Raw genomic sequence first — 15067 nt, forward strand, 5'->3', positions numbered from 1 at the left:
ATTGGCTGTGGGGGGATTTTTTTTTGAAGGACTTGAAAGTGAGCCCAACAGGACCACGTTATTACAATATAGTCATTCGTTAGCACAAATTACCTCTTGTTCTGACCACCTCCCTTCTTCAAAGCACCTACTGAGACAGGGAAGTGAAGATATGAGCTTTGCCATGGCAACCTAACACTTTCTAGTGAAATTAAAACCCAAATGGAAAAGGATAGCAGGCTCAGTCGCAAAGAGAATCAGTCGCAAAGAGAATCCTCTCTTTTCCTTTTGAATGAAGCTGATGAAAAAACTTTAGATTTTTCATAGCTGTATCTTGAGATATTAATAACTAGTCAGAATTTTTCTAGAGACAGTGGAATGAGCAAAATAATTACAACAGTAACAGTAATAGTGGCAATAAAAAGAATAGCTCTTCTTGAACTAGAAGCTATCATTACCTTGACTAAGATCAGCATTTGGGCTTTACAAGCAGTTAGTCTCTAAAGCGGTGTCTCTGGCTCATACAAAGGTTATGTTTCAGTATTTAAATCTTTCAAATATCAGAAGAGTTTCCCACTGAGGCTCAGTTTGTAGAGGAAGGAATTGTGTCATTTTTTCATATAGAGGGTGCCATTCCAGAGCCAGGGGAGATTATACTTTTGCAGAGGAAAAAGAGGTAAAGTCGTTGCTGCATCAAAGAAAGCAAAAATTAGACTAGAAAACAAGACAAGCTTTGATGAGGCTCACTTACTCTATATCTGTCAATCTATTGTTTGGAACATGAGATATGAGAAAACGCAACTGTCTTGTTCCATAGAATTTGTCATGAAATGATCTAGGTTGTGGGAGGTATGATTTCAAATCCTCATTTGGAAAACCTTTGAGATGAGTTTAACAGGAAAAGTAGCCTAGCTACTATGTTCTGGATTTTTTTTCTGGTTGTTCCCTGTCTCACACATTCTATTTTATATAAATACAGAAGAAAAAAAGAAATTTTCTTAGGACCCAGAGTCAAATATACCATACTCTCAGAATTGATGGGTATTTTTCCTGGTGTGATTTTCTCTCCGTCTCTTAGCTTAGTTTAATTCTGTCCTTAAGTATTTGGTTTAATTCTATCTGGGACTAGAGAATTTTTTTTTTCCTGCTAATTTTTACATGCGTCTGTGAGATGTCTCCATTCGGATGAATTGCTACTTTCAAATACATTTTTCATACAATTTAAAAATACCTCAGTAGTTCTGTTATTTCCCATTTCAAAGACTCCTGTGATCTATACCATTTATGTCAATGGAAGCAATAGCAATTTAAAACAAAATAAGTTTATATATAAACTTTGTCTTCACTGACCATCCAAGAGCTGAATTCCCTATATATTATGCTTCCTCTACTTAATAAATGGTCAAGACATCATAGAAAGATCTTACTAAAGGTCAGCATCTTAAACTAAATGATGAACTCAGACTTTGCCTAATGTGAGACCTCCTCTAGTGCAGCAGATGGCTCCCAAGGGCTCAGCTAGGCATGTGAAATAACATTATCCTTCCCCTCATTTCTGCCTTATCTATAGCCTTCACAGTTCACAGCCTGTATTGGATTTGCATGGGAAGGTTTTGGTAGCAGGGAGCTACAGGGGTGTTTTCTATGAGAAGCTGCTAGAAGCTTTCCCCATGTCAGATAGGTCCAATGCCAGCTGTCTTGAAGATGGCCCATCAGTGACAATGGTTATAACATAGAAACATAGAATAGTTAGGGTTGGAAAGAAGGGAGATAAAAATGGCAAATTCAGCTGGAGGCAGGAGTGAGAATATGTGAAACAGCCCTGCAGACACCAAGGTCAGTGAAGAAGAAGAGGAGGAAGTGCTCCAGTCACCAGAGCAGAGATTCCCCTGCAGCCTGTGGAGGCCCATGGTAGAGCAGATATCGATCTGCAGCCTGTGGGAGGGACCCACCCTGGAGCATTTTGTGAATAACTGAAGCTTATGGAAGGACTCACACTGGAGAAGTTCATGGAAGACTGTGTGCTACAGGAAGGACCACACGCTGAAGAAGAGGTCGAGTGTGAGGAGGAAGGAGAGAAGAAACAACATGTGATGAACTGACCACAGTAACCATTCCCCATCCCCCTGTGCCACTGGGGTGGAGGAGGCAGAAAATTTGGGAGTAAAGTTAAGCCCAGTGTCATGGTTTAAGCTCAGCCATAAACCACGCAGTCGCTCTCTCACTCCCCCCTTTCCTTCCCCCGCTCCTGGAGGGATGGGGAGGAGAATAGAAAGAATTTAACTCCCACAGGTTGAGATAAGAACAGCCCAGGAACTAAGGTATAACACAAACCACTGCTGCTACCACCAATAATAATGATAAGGGGAATAACAAGGGAAGAGAATACAATATCACCCGCCAATACTCAGCCCAACCCAGCAGTGACCTAGCGCTTTTGGGTAACTGCCCCCATTTCTACATCCTGGGCATGACATGCTGTGGTATGGAATACCTCTTTGGTCAGTTTGGGTCAGATGTCCTGTCTCTGCTTCTTCCCAGCTTCCCTTCCTCCCTGGCAGAACATGAGACTCACAAAGTCCTTGGTCAGTGTAAACATTACTGAGCAGCAATTAAAAACATCGGTGTTATCAGTGCTGTTCCCAGGCTGAAAGTCAAAACCACAGCACTGCACCAGCTACTAAGAAGGAGAAAAATGACTGCTACTGCTAAACCCAGGACACCCCGGAAGAAGGGAGGAATGGGGGCAAAGTTGCTTTTAAGGTCTGATTTCTCATCATCCTAGTCTGATTTTGATTGGTAATAAATTAAAATTAATTCCCTGTAGATTCTTCTCTATAAAGATCATGAAAGCATCATAATAGTCCTATATTTTTCTCATAGATTCAAGTGTGTCTGGAGCAAAACCCTACAGCACTAAGTATCTTTGGGGAATACATTTCATAATAAATCTTAGATGCCCCCACTACACCTTTGCCAAACAACATCTTAGGAAAGGTTGCCAAGTTGTAGTAATTTGAAGGATATGTGCTTCCATTAATAGAAGCTTTAGTTATATTTAAGCACATGTGGAAAATACACAAATACTATATTATATTTCTGCCTTGGAAATGCAGCCTTAAACACAGAACAAAAAAGAGAGAAAAGAAAAAAAAAACAACACAACCAAACAAAAAACCCAACATTTTACTTCTCTTCAATCTCCACTTCCATCAAATAGGGTCACCTTGTATTCTGCTAAAGATCAACGCTCCTGCCTTCATTTAAAGTGGCCATACATTTAGAGTTTCATTTCTCCTGTTAAAATGCTTTGATGAGATGCCATCTGCATGAGAAATTTCTGGCATTTATTATTGTGACACAAGTCACAGTCCACAATCTGCCTGGTGAAACTCTGCATAGAAAATGATTCAAGAGCTGAGAACCAGATTGAAGACCTTTTACAGCCCCCCAAACAGGGCTATACCCAAAGAAACCAAGAATATTTTCAGCCTGAAGTCTTCAGTTCTTGACTCACACAGATTTATTTAAAGAAATTAAAACCCACAGTATTTTCTGTGGGAAAAGAAACCTTAACCTGTAATACATTCAGACTCATAATTACCCATAAAGGTATCTCATGTTGTTCTCTGCATGTTCTTCAAATATGTCCTATGCATTCACTCTTCATTAAAAGCTGATGATAACAGAAGATCTACAGTCTGTCACTAGAATAAATGTATTTGAGGGAGTCTCCTAGCCTATGTGATGCTACTATTAATAGAAACATGAGAAATCACCGAATATGCTTAAAGGAAAACAACTGGCTATCGGGGTGCCCTAGGTTTGGCAATAGCAGTCATTTTTCTCCTTCTTAGCAGCTGGTGCAGTGCTGTGGTTTTGAATTTCAGCCTGGGAACAGCACTGATAACACCGATGTTTTTAGTTGTTGCTCAGTAACATTTACTCTGACCAAGGACTTTGTGAGCCTCATGCTCTGCCAGGGAGGAGGGGAAACCAGGAAGAAGCAGAGACAGGACACCTGACCCAAACTAACCAAAGAGGTATTCCATACCACAGCACTTCATGCCCACTATATAAACTAGGGGAGTTACCAGGAAGGGTAGACCGCTTGTCGGTTGGGCTGGGTATTGGTCGGCGGATGGTGAGAGGTTGTATTCTCTTCCCTTGTTATTTCCCTTATCATTATTGTTATTGGTGGTAGCAGCAGTGGTTTGTGTTATACCTTAGTTACTGGACTGTTCTGATCTCAGCCCATGGGAGTTACATTCTTTCTATTCTCCTCCCCATCCCTCCGGGAACAGGGGAGGGGGAGAAAGAGGGGGAGTGAGAGAGCAGCTATGTGATCCTGATTTACTGCTGCATTTAAACCATGACATCAAGTCATGTAACTGTTGTGTCTAGGAACTTCCACATGCAAAATGAGGACAACTATGTCCCCATGTGGCAGAATACAATCCCATCAATAAGCAAGCTGTGCCTCGATACTGAGGAACATGTGGGGACCATGATAGCATCGCCTTCCCACAGATCAATACCTGTATGTATTCATGTTGGTGGGGGAGGACAATGTGTCTCTATTGCTTTGCTTCTTTAGTTCTCTCTTTGTCTTCCTCAATATGCCAGCAATAATTTCTAAACAAAGATACATATGAAAGCTGTTGAAAATATAAGTTTTGCAACAAGTTATGCTAGCCCAAGGGGTGAATCCAAGCCAGTTGTATCACATGAGTTTTCTGAAATCACAGATTCACCACAGGTAACAGATTTGAGTTGGGATCCTAGGATATCTGCATGAAACTCCTCCTTGCTGTCCTTGTGTCCCTCAGAACATGCAATGAGCCATCACTTTCCTTCATTGCTCTCCTCAAAAGAGCAGTTGCAGTGAAGCTTGACAGGGAAGTACAAGAGTTACAAGAATTTCCTACATTTCATCTCCTCCTCTGAGGTTAGTTAAAGGGAAATACTGGAAACTTAAGTCTTTATGCTTAAAAGCATTAAAGGAATGACAATTTGTATCTATTACTCTCTCCTGCTCCACTGTAGAGCTGCCTTTTTAAGTGGTGCTACTGAAATAACAAATTCAGACCTGATTAGTCACAAACTGACTAAAATTCGTTAGTCAGTTTCAATGCCTAATTTTTACTAAGAAGTGGTAAAGAAAGACCAGCATCACCTTTTCAGTTAGCATGTTCTCAAGTGTTTAGGTTTTCTTTACCTGCAGGACTGAAAAATCTACTTCTTCCTGCTCCAACTGTTTTGTAGTTAATGACTTTAAAACACATAGTAGACATAAGCTGTTTAGCTCTAATTGTGATGAGAACACTTAATTGACTTGACTGCTTTTTATAAGGGGGATGTACTTGTACAGATTCCCTACCTTCAGTCAATGTCTTTTTCCAGCAGCAGGATCACCTTAGTGGAGCCCTTGAAGTCTGGTACAATCACAGTCACTACAGGGAAGGGATACCATGAGGCACATTTTCCCTGCTGCTCTCATTTTCTGTGGTTAGGGAGGCAGCTGTCACCAAACAGACAAAATTTGAACTTCATCGAGCTGCATTTGAGAATATTTGGAGACTAATTTTCTGTTGGCAAATCTCTGGCAGGAAACCTCTGCATTGATGAAAGCTTAGTAAAGGATTTACCTAGTGGTGGATGAACTGAGCAGTTGTGGGGAATGGGATGGGATTCCCCTCTTTACAGAACACTCCTATAGTCTGCTTTTATATACTGAATGATCTAAAACTGTGGTGGATTGAGTCCTTTGCAAGATATCCATAAGTAGTAATTCAGATGTGAGGAAATAGCCTTAAGCATCAAACTTCTGGAATATAGGTGCTGACATTTCACATCGTTATCTTTCACCTTCCTAAATGTAATAGAAAGATTTGCCTGGTATTCAGAGGTACCTCATCTTGACATACATGGGTACAATGCAGTGTGGAAGGAGAACAGCCTGCAAGAGAAGCTCAGAAACGACAAGAGGACACCCATGTGGTCCTGCTACTGAGCCATCTCTCTGGTATCCAAAGTGAAAAAGTATCCCCAAGGATGGAAGCAGATGCTATCACCAAGTATTGCCTGGAGTACCCAATATAACCAATGTTTGTTAAAAGAAGCCTAATGTCATCCAGCAATTGTAAAACTCTTTGTGGCCTGTTTCAGAGTTTTGGATTCAGGAAATTGATAAGACTCTCACTAATGCTTCTGCACTAGTTTTCTGTGTTTGATACCAGATTATCATCAAAGAGGACTTGCTGCACATATGCTCAAGATGGGATCCCACCCTTTTGTATAACAGGCTCCTGTGCCACGGCGTTAAGACATCAGACAGGGCTGCCAAAAGAGTCTTTGACAGGCAGTATAGAAGCTGCTGCTTCTTGGTTGTTTTCTCAGAAAGAGGAAGTCAGAGCTTTGGCTTGATTAATTTCAGTAATATTAAACATCACTTAGGGGTATATACCTCTGTAGAGGACTCCATGTACTATTTCTAGGTTACAGTCTTTACCAGCAGAAGGAATTATTTTTTATCTGTTGCTTTTTTAAGTTACTGTTTGTTTTAAAAGTATAAAATGTCCTTAGTAGAGTCCAGTATAGCATCTACTGTAGTTTATCTTTCTGAGAGAGCAGTTTCCACCATCAAACCCACTTAGCTTCATTAATGGGAAGGAAATATAACTCTCCATGGAGTATTAACACCTCCAATTCCTCTTCTTGCAAAATTAAAAGGAATATAAAAAAGTATGCCATGTGTTTGCAAAAATTTGAGTTCAAAATCACTTAGAGTTACATTGCACTGAGATTGAGGACTATTACAGAGCACTTGGGCTATATGAAGATGACTTTTATCACATAACAGTTAAATCTAGCTTCAGATTTACAGTATTCACTGATAAAGAATTAAGGTATTTTCTCTTATGTTGTATATGCAAATAGCAAAAGGAAGACCCATCTCTGCTTCTGCCACACGGCTGATGATAAATAATGAAAAAGAGCAGTATCCAAGGTGACTGACTGCAAGTGTCTGTAAATTAAAGCAGAATAAACCTAAGAGTTGAATTATTTCCAAAAGAAAAACCAAAATAACACACAAAAAGGAAAATAATTTAACAAAATTTGCTGACTGTCAAATCTTGTGAAGTTTGTTGTAGGTTCATGAGGATTTAGCATATAGAAGGTATAAAAGTCAGCGATAGAGAGAGAGAAAGGTATTCACATATAAAAGTGACATGACAAAATTTATTGTGCCTGGTAAATCACTTCTAAATCACTTTTATAATTGAGATAGCATTTTATTAATTTTTAAAGCTGTGTATTTATGGCAAAATGAATTGGTTTGGTGTTTAAATTTTTCTTTCATACTTCATTGTTATGAAACAGGAATGGGAAAAGCCAATTCAATAAAGTGCTGTTTCTACTGCTGTCCCTCCCTAGATTCATTTCCCTAGGATGGCAGGGAATGGGACACCTTGCAATAATAAAAAATGCTCTCAAGGTGTTTTTTTTCTATCATCTTTCCTGTTATATTCCTAATGTTGCTTGATTGCCCCAGAATAGACACATTTAGTCAAAGGTCACTGAAAAACCACCAAAGAATAAAACCTCCACATCTGTGAAAATCCCCACTGTGTAAAAGCCTACTCTGAGACTTGCCCATCAGTGAAATGTCATTTTCTGGAGGGATTTAAAGTGATGCTAAGCCTTCAGCTGGCTTTTGGGCCTATAGTGAGCTTTACCCTCTTGGGAAAATGCCCTTGATGTCAATGTGAGTCAGCTGACAAATTTTAGTCCTTTTTTTTTTTCTTTTTTACTATTACTTTTTGGAGCCTGTATCAAAAATATAGATCTTCAGAGACACTAAATTTAATGTACCTGTATTTTTTGCACCAACTAGTCACACTAGGTCTGTGATTTATGTGTATATATATATATATATATATATATATATATATATATATATATCTAAATGAAAAATAGTAATTGTCTTTGCTTCCATCATAGCTACATCTTTCTCCCTGCAGTCTTTACCTTCCACAATCATCATATATTCATGGTGAACTTTAGGTCATTTAAAATACCATCTTAATTCATTGGAAAGCAACAGCTCAGTGCCCCAGAAGAAGTATTTTTCTCCATGAGAGAGGGTAACTCCCTGAGCTGGAGACCCTTGAAGGAAAAGACTTTTTAATAGAGGTATTTTTTACCAAGGCCTATAAAGACAGGGCAAGGAGCAACAATTTTAAACTGAAAGAAGGTAGATCTAAGTTGGATGTTAGGAAGAAATTCTTTACAACCAGAATGGTGAGGCACTGGGCAATGGAATAGGTTGCCCAAAGATGTTGTGGGTGCCCCATCCCTGGAAGTGTTCAAGGCCAGGTTGGAGGGGCTTGGAGCAACTTGGTATACTGGAAGGTGTCTGTGCCCATGGCAGGGGGTTGGAACTGGATGATCTGTGAAGGTACCTTCCAACCCAAAACATTCTATAATTCTATGAGTCTAGGAAAAGAGTCCTTGGTTTATCCACATAGCTGATTTGCCTCAGAGCTGTGCACCTCAACAGCACAATGATGAAAAACCAGCAAAGTTTCCATGGAAACCCTGTCTTGAATTCAGCAAAGTTCATCAAACCTAACAAGATTCAGAGGAAACACTGCAAGGCTGATGAATTGGTATTTTCCCTGAAACTTCTTAATAGAAGCACTGGAAGTGTACGCAGAAGCCTTTGTGGCATGTATAAGCCTCTTTTAAGAATTCAGCAATGCCTTTCACAGAACATAGGGGTGTGAATCACTCACATGGAGTTTTAACTCCACTTGCACCTGCCAAAGCTCCTGCTGCCTTTGCAGCTCACTGAAGATCTGGCCTGGATGGTAACACCAGGTACCTCTTTTTCCTTGGCTCTTCCAGCAGTATTCTGTGACTCTGAAATCTCCTTGTCTATTCTTAAATATCACCACCACCTCGCTGTGATCACTGGAGATGAAAGTTTTTCCTTCAGGTTTATTATGCCTTGAGAAAACAAATTACTTCCTGACACTCACCCATCTCTCATTTTCAACATCCTTAAGTGATTCTCTCACTGACTTCCTAATGTTCATCTTCTCGGCATCTACCTAAAGCTGACAGCCATCAGAAATTCAAAGAGGTGCCACTTTCCCTGAATATTGAGAGCTGGAAACTGATGTTGCAGCTCATTGTGGGTGAGCATGAACGAGAGGAAATGATTTGCCTGAAAAACTTCACCAGCTGCAGATAAACACACATCTGGACCATGAAATGCAGCCTTTTCACTTACCAGATCAGTGCGAAGCATGACATTCAAATAGTAAACACAGAGAGATGTTAAGGAAATAAACGGCAAAGGACATGAAATAATGAGCTAGAAGCAGATTAAAAATAAACTTTCAGTGCAAGAACTAACTAATTTGAAGATTTTTATTCCAGATGATAATTACATCCCTCCTTGCTTGAAGACCCAACATCTCCATGTGGCAGGGTGGTAGATTTGGGGGGAGATGAAAAAAAAGACGTTGGCAGGGAGATTCAGTAACTGCTTGAAGGTCATATGCAAAGCTTTAGATCATAGAGCCATAGAATAGTTAGGGTTTGAAAGAACCTTGAGATCATCCAGTTCCCTCCCCCCTGCCATGGGCAGGGACACCTCACACTAAACCATGCCACCAAAGGCTCCGTCCAACATGGCCTTGAACACTGCCAGGGATGGAGCATTCACAGCTTCCCAAAGCAACCAATTCCAGTGCCTCACCACCCTCACAGTAAAGAACTTCCTCCTTATATCCAATCTAAACTTCCCCTGTTTAAGTTTGAACCCGTTACCCCTAGTCCTATGACTACAGTCCCTAATGAAGAGTCCTAATGCATTACCCATAAGACCTTCCTCTTTGCTTGCAGCTTCTTACACCTTCCTGAATTATCTGGGTTCATATATACTGAGAAAGGTGTAATGCAGTGTGAGATGCAAGGAAAAAAAGTGTCTTGGAAGACCGAACTGGGAAGGAAATTCCAGTAAAGGGGGATGTGACTAAGTCATATAGGAGAAAGACTTACTACAAACTGCCTGTCATTGGTCAAAACAGAAACAAAGAAGCATTCATTCCAAATCATATGAAGCCTTTCAGCCTTCTCCAATTAGTCACGAGTTGCTGGCAACACAGAGAGAATAATATTACCAACCCCATAAGGCAGCTCAAATGAGAAACTCAGATGCTAATAATGAACTTGACCAATGCTACAAATCATAGGAAAACGAAAATCAAGCTGGAAATAACCTTGACAAGTCATCTAACCTTCTAGCTCGTTCCATGACCCATTAAGTATCTAAAATGATTCATCCAACATAATTGAATCACTGTAATAATTTGTTTTCCTGTCTGGCAAATTTATTTGCTCTTGATCTACAAGATGGTAACACTGACAGAAATGTCAAAAATAAATTCCTCTGAGTGATCAAGGGACTGAAAACTGGTAAATATTAATTTTTGTGTGGTTCATATTCACAGTGTTTGATCTAGCCCTAGTACTTGGCTGAACAAAGTGTTTTCAGGAGTGTCCATTTCTTTGATTGTGATCATTTTTCCTGCTGCAGCAGTTGTATCACTAATCATGAAATTCTGACCGGTTTGACCCCTTTTATTCCCTGAATTTTTGGTGAAGATGCTGAAACATCAATACCAACACAGACGCGCCTTAATGCCGTCAAGGTCTTTGAAGATGGTTAAGGGTAGTTCAGCATGGAGGAGCGAGCTGCTCTGTTTGCTTTTTTTACACACTCCCAGTGTGTGTGAATATGTCCCCTTCCTATCCCACTTCAGGTGTTAAAAAGCTCCCCATCTTTATCTGAAACAGAAGAATCATAGAATCACAGAATGGTTTGGGTTGAAAGGGACCTTAAAGCTCATCCAGTTCCAACCCCCTGCCACGGGCAGAGACACCTTCCACTAGAGCAGGTTGCTCTACTCCCTGTCCAAGCTGACGGCAATTCCTCTCAAAGTACACACACAGATTTCACCTGCATGTTCTCAAACCTGCTCCTGCAGCAGCATATCTGAGACATGGGGACCTCTGCAAACCTCAGCAGGCACCGGGGTAGCCGTTACTATGGGGCATGATATGTTCTATGCAGCTTTGTCCCACAGAAGAAGACAAAATTCTGTGTATCAAGTTGCCAGCAGCATCACCCTCATTTATCCTGTAGTCCACCTGAATGTATAACATAGACCAGGGAATATCAGTTATTCATATTTTGGACCCTTTGAAAGTGGTGGCTTTTAGAAATACCACCTCTAAAAATCCATCACTATGTGCTTTACTCCTCAGTTCTTCCTGATAGTAACGATGTACACAGACAAGTCTGCTTTGTAGCAATTTCACTCAACTTTCCAAGGCAATGTACCTACTTTTCAGGTATTTATGAACAGTGGCTCTTTATTTCCAAGCATGGGTAAGAGTGGGTTATAGATTCTTTCTTTCCTTTGTTTGTTTCCTTTCTGCTAGGGATGAATGAATTTAACGTAGTCTCTCTCTTGCTTCTCCTTTACAATGGGGACAGCTGCTGCCTCGTGGTAAACAAGTGTTCAGATGGCTTGGAGAACAGCTCTTCATGCAGGCAATGCTGTACAGTAATAAAAGATACACAGCAACATGCAAGACACTCATTCAGCCTCCAAATACTTCTCCCAGTTAACCAATTTAGAACATATTAAACCATTAAAGAAAAACATTAAGCTTCAGAGTAGATGGGGAGGTTTATCCCTTGTTCTCTTCAGCTTCCAAAGCAGGCAAGCAAGAATGGAATAATAAAAAACAAACAAAAAAAAAGTAAAGAAAAAACCCCAAAACCTTAACTTCTCAGCATTCTTTATGTGCAATTATCAGGGGAAATAGGCACATGAATGTTTTGTCTTTTTTAGGTAACTTGCAGCTGAGAATGAGTGATGAGGGGGACATTATACTTTATCTGGCAATCCAGTATGCATACTAAATATAGAAGAAAGCAGCCAAAAAATAAGCATAATTATAACATATATATATTTATGTGTATATCTTTCTACTTTTAATCCCACAGCTCGAGTTCCATATGCTTTGAATGGCTGGAGAATTTCAATGGTGTTTTGATGGAAATTCTTGTCTGTCAGCTATCAACAGATGCAGCCGGTCAAATCCCCAAGCAAGCATGAATGGTAAGCTTCATTTGTGAAAGCAAGGACATGAGGAAAACATGAAGGGAAAAGTTCTTCAATCCTTGATTTAACTAACCAAGGCGCCATTCAGCCTCTGTTATTGCTGTTCTTGGAAGAAAAGTAGTTGTGCCCTTTCTTTCTGAGGTTCACAGGCTTCCACCTCCCTTCAAAGGAAGTGTGTTTGAGGAATATTCAGTCAGAGAGTTGGTAGGAGTTAGTTATATCAAAGCAACCATGGGAAGGAGCACGACCTGCGGGTCAGCACATTGGATCCAAGTAGCTTACAAGAAATCCCTCAATTTATTCTAGCAGTTCCCTTGGAAGATAAGGAGGAATTATCACTGATTTACAGTCAGAATTCTGAGAGGGATATTTATTTTACACATCACAAACCCTGAGTTAACAAAGACAGAAATCCAGTAAGTCCACCTGCCATGGCAAGCTCCAAAGTGGAAGTGTGGCTCTAAGATGCACATTAGCTGCTACTGAATGCTGGTAAAGTGCATGTTTGTGATGCACTACCTTTGCATATGGACCCAATATGGCTGAGTCCCTAAACATAACTCCTCCTGTGGCAGCAAAAACAAAACCTGCTTTGGAATAAAATAGCTATGTCTGGAAATTACATTTGAATGCAAATCCTGAACCTTATTCATGATTCCATCTTTTCCCAGGGATCTGCTAAAGTAGTAACACAGAATCACTGTGCTACTGAGGTGAGCAGGCACCCCTGGAGATCATCAAGTCCAACCCCTGCTCAGAGCAGGGTAAGCTAAAGCAGGTTGCTTAGACTTGTGTCTATTGGGTCTTCATGTCTGTAAAATTAGAGACTCCACAATGACTCTGGTCAACTGGTTTCAGTGTTCTACCATCTTCATGATAAAAAAAATGCTTTATTTTTTTGCCTGTGTTTGCTGGGGAGGGACTCTTCATTAGGGACTGTAGTGATAGGACAAGGGGTAACAGGTTAAAACTTAAACAGGGGAAGTTTAGATTCAATATAAGAAGGAAACTCTGTCTTGTTAGGGTGGCGAGGCACTGGAATAGGTTGCCCAGGGAGGTTGTGAATGCTCCATCCCTGGCAGTGTTCAAGACCAGGTTGGACGAAGCCTTGGGTGAGATGGTTTAGTGTGGGGTGTCCCTGCCCACAGCAGGGGGGTTGGAACTGGATGACCTCAAGGTCCTTTCCAACCCTAACCATTCTATGATTCTATTCTATGATTCTAAATGGAATTTCCTATTTTTCTATTTGTGCCTGTTGCCTAGGGTGCTGTTACTGCGAACTGCTGAGAACGTGGTACCATCTTTGTTATTCCTCCCCATCATTTATACACATTTTTAAGAGCTCCTTTTAGTTTTCTTTCTCCAGTCCAAATAGTCACAACTCTTTCATTCTCTCTTCGGGTCTTATCTGTATGGGTGAAGGAGGTACTGAGTACCTTCACCTTTTCCATATCCTACCCAGCTCAGCAGCAGCATTTTCTTTCCCTGGTCTTCCTTCTGCTGCATATAGAAACCTTTCCCGATGTTTGTCACATCCCTCACCAGATTCAACCCCAACAACGTGATACAAAGTGTAAAACACTCTTTAGCTGGAACTGCTCTTTTAAATCCTGTTTGGTGACGAGAGAGATAAAACCAAACAAACAGAGGAAGAGTTTACAAGACCACAAACACTATGAGAAGTCTCAAACCGACCTATGAGAAGGGCACACACCAACTTCTTGTAATGCAAGTGTCAGGAGACAGAAATGGTGGTCATTTTTGCATAATCAAACACTTCACCAGTCAAGCTTCTGCCCAAAAGGCCCTTAAATTCACCCAAGATATACTGAGGCACAAACTGAACTTAAATGATACAAATGAGAAAGGCAAAACATTGTTCTTGAACCCCTTGGATATCCCACCCCCTTTATTATTATTATTTTAAGTTTAGAATAACGGTTATTAAATAGCTTTATAAAAATCATCCAAGTGCATAATTGCTGTTTGTACTTCAATGCCCGTATAAAAACCACTCCAGATGCTCAATTTGCATTTAAAGTTCAGGAGTCAGGCTAGCAATAACTATTTCCATGTAAATCTCAGCTATTTCTAAAAGCATCAGAGAGGATGCTTTATTTTCCATGTAGCAAGTATTATTATCTTTCTTCAGTTAACCCCCTTATTGAGTCTCTTCTTAAGGTTTCTGGGTGAAACTGAACAGACATTCACAACTTGCAGGCAGATGTGTAGGTTAGCCAGGAGTAGGGCATTTTGGAATGTCCTGTGTATTTGAAATGTCCTTTGGTATTACAAACCTTGAATACAAACATCAGAGGGGCTCCTGTCAAAAACTGTTATAACAATGAATGCTCCAAGAATTTGTTTAAAAATCAAGTGTTTGTGATATTTGCAGGGCCCATAAAGACCAACTAAACAGCTCTCAGCATTTATTACTCTGTTGATCGATGTAATTTACCTGTTGAGCTTTAATGCTCTCTAAGAGTAAATATTCGCTCAGAAGAGAACACAAATATTAGGAGTATCCAAAAACTTGATTATCTTTCACCTTCTCAGTACCAACCTCAGAGCTGCCTCCCTTTCAGGCAGCTGAAGCTACATGAGATGAATAGTTTCCAAGCCAGCTTTATTATCAGGAGCCCAGCATATATGAATCACTGGGAAATAGAATCATAGAAGCATAGAACAGTTAGGGTTGGAAAGGACCTTAAGATCATCCAGTTCCAACCCCCCTGCCATGGGCAGGGACACCTCAAACTAAACCATCTCACCCAAGGCTTTGTCCAACCTGGCTTTGATCACTGCAGGACTTAAGAAGTGATGCAGTCTTTCACTCTGCCTATAGAAATTTTCAGGGTTTGTTAATTTTTTTCCCTGTTTTT

The sequence above is a fragment of the Pezoporus wallicus genome, unplaced genomic scaffold, assembly GCF_028554395.1.
Source record: "Pezoporus wallicus isolate ANWC-B61680 ecotype Strahan unplaced genomic scaffold, APGP_CSIRO_Pwel_v1 contig_7545, whole genome shotgun sequence".
Taxonomy (NCBI): domain Eukaryota; kingdom Metazoa; phylum Chordata; class Aves; order Psittaciformes; family Psittacidae; genus Pezoporus; species Pezoporus wallicus.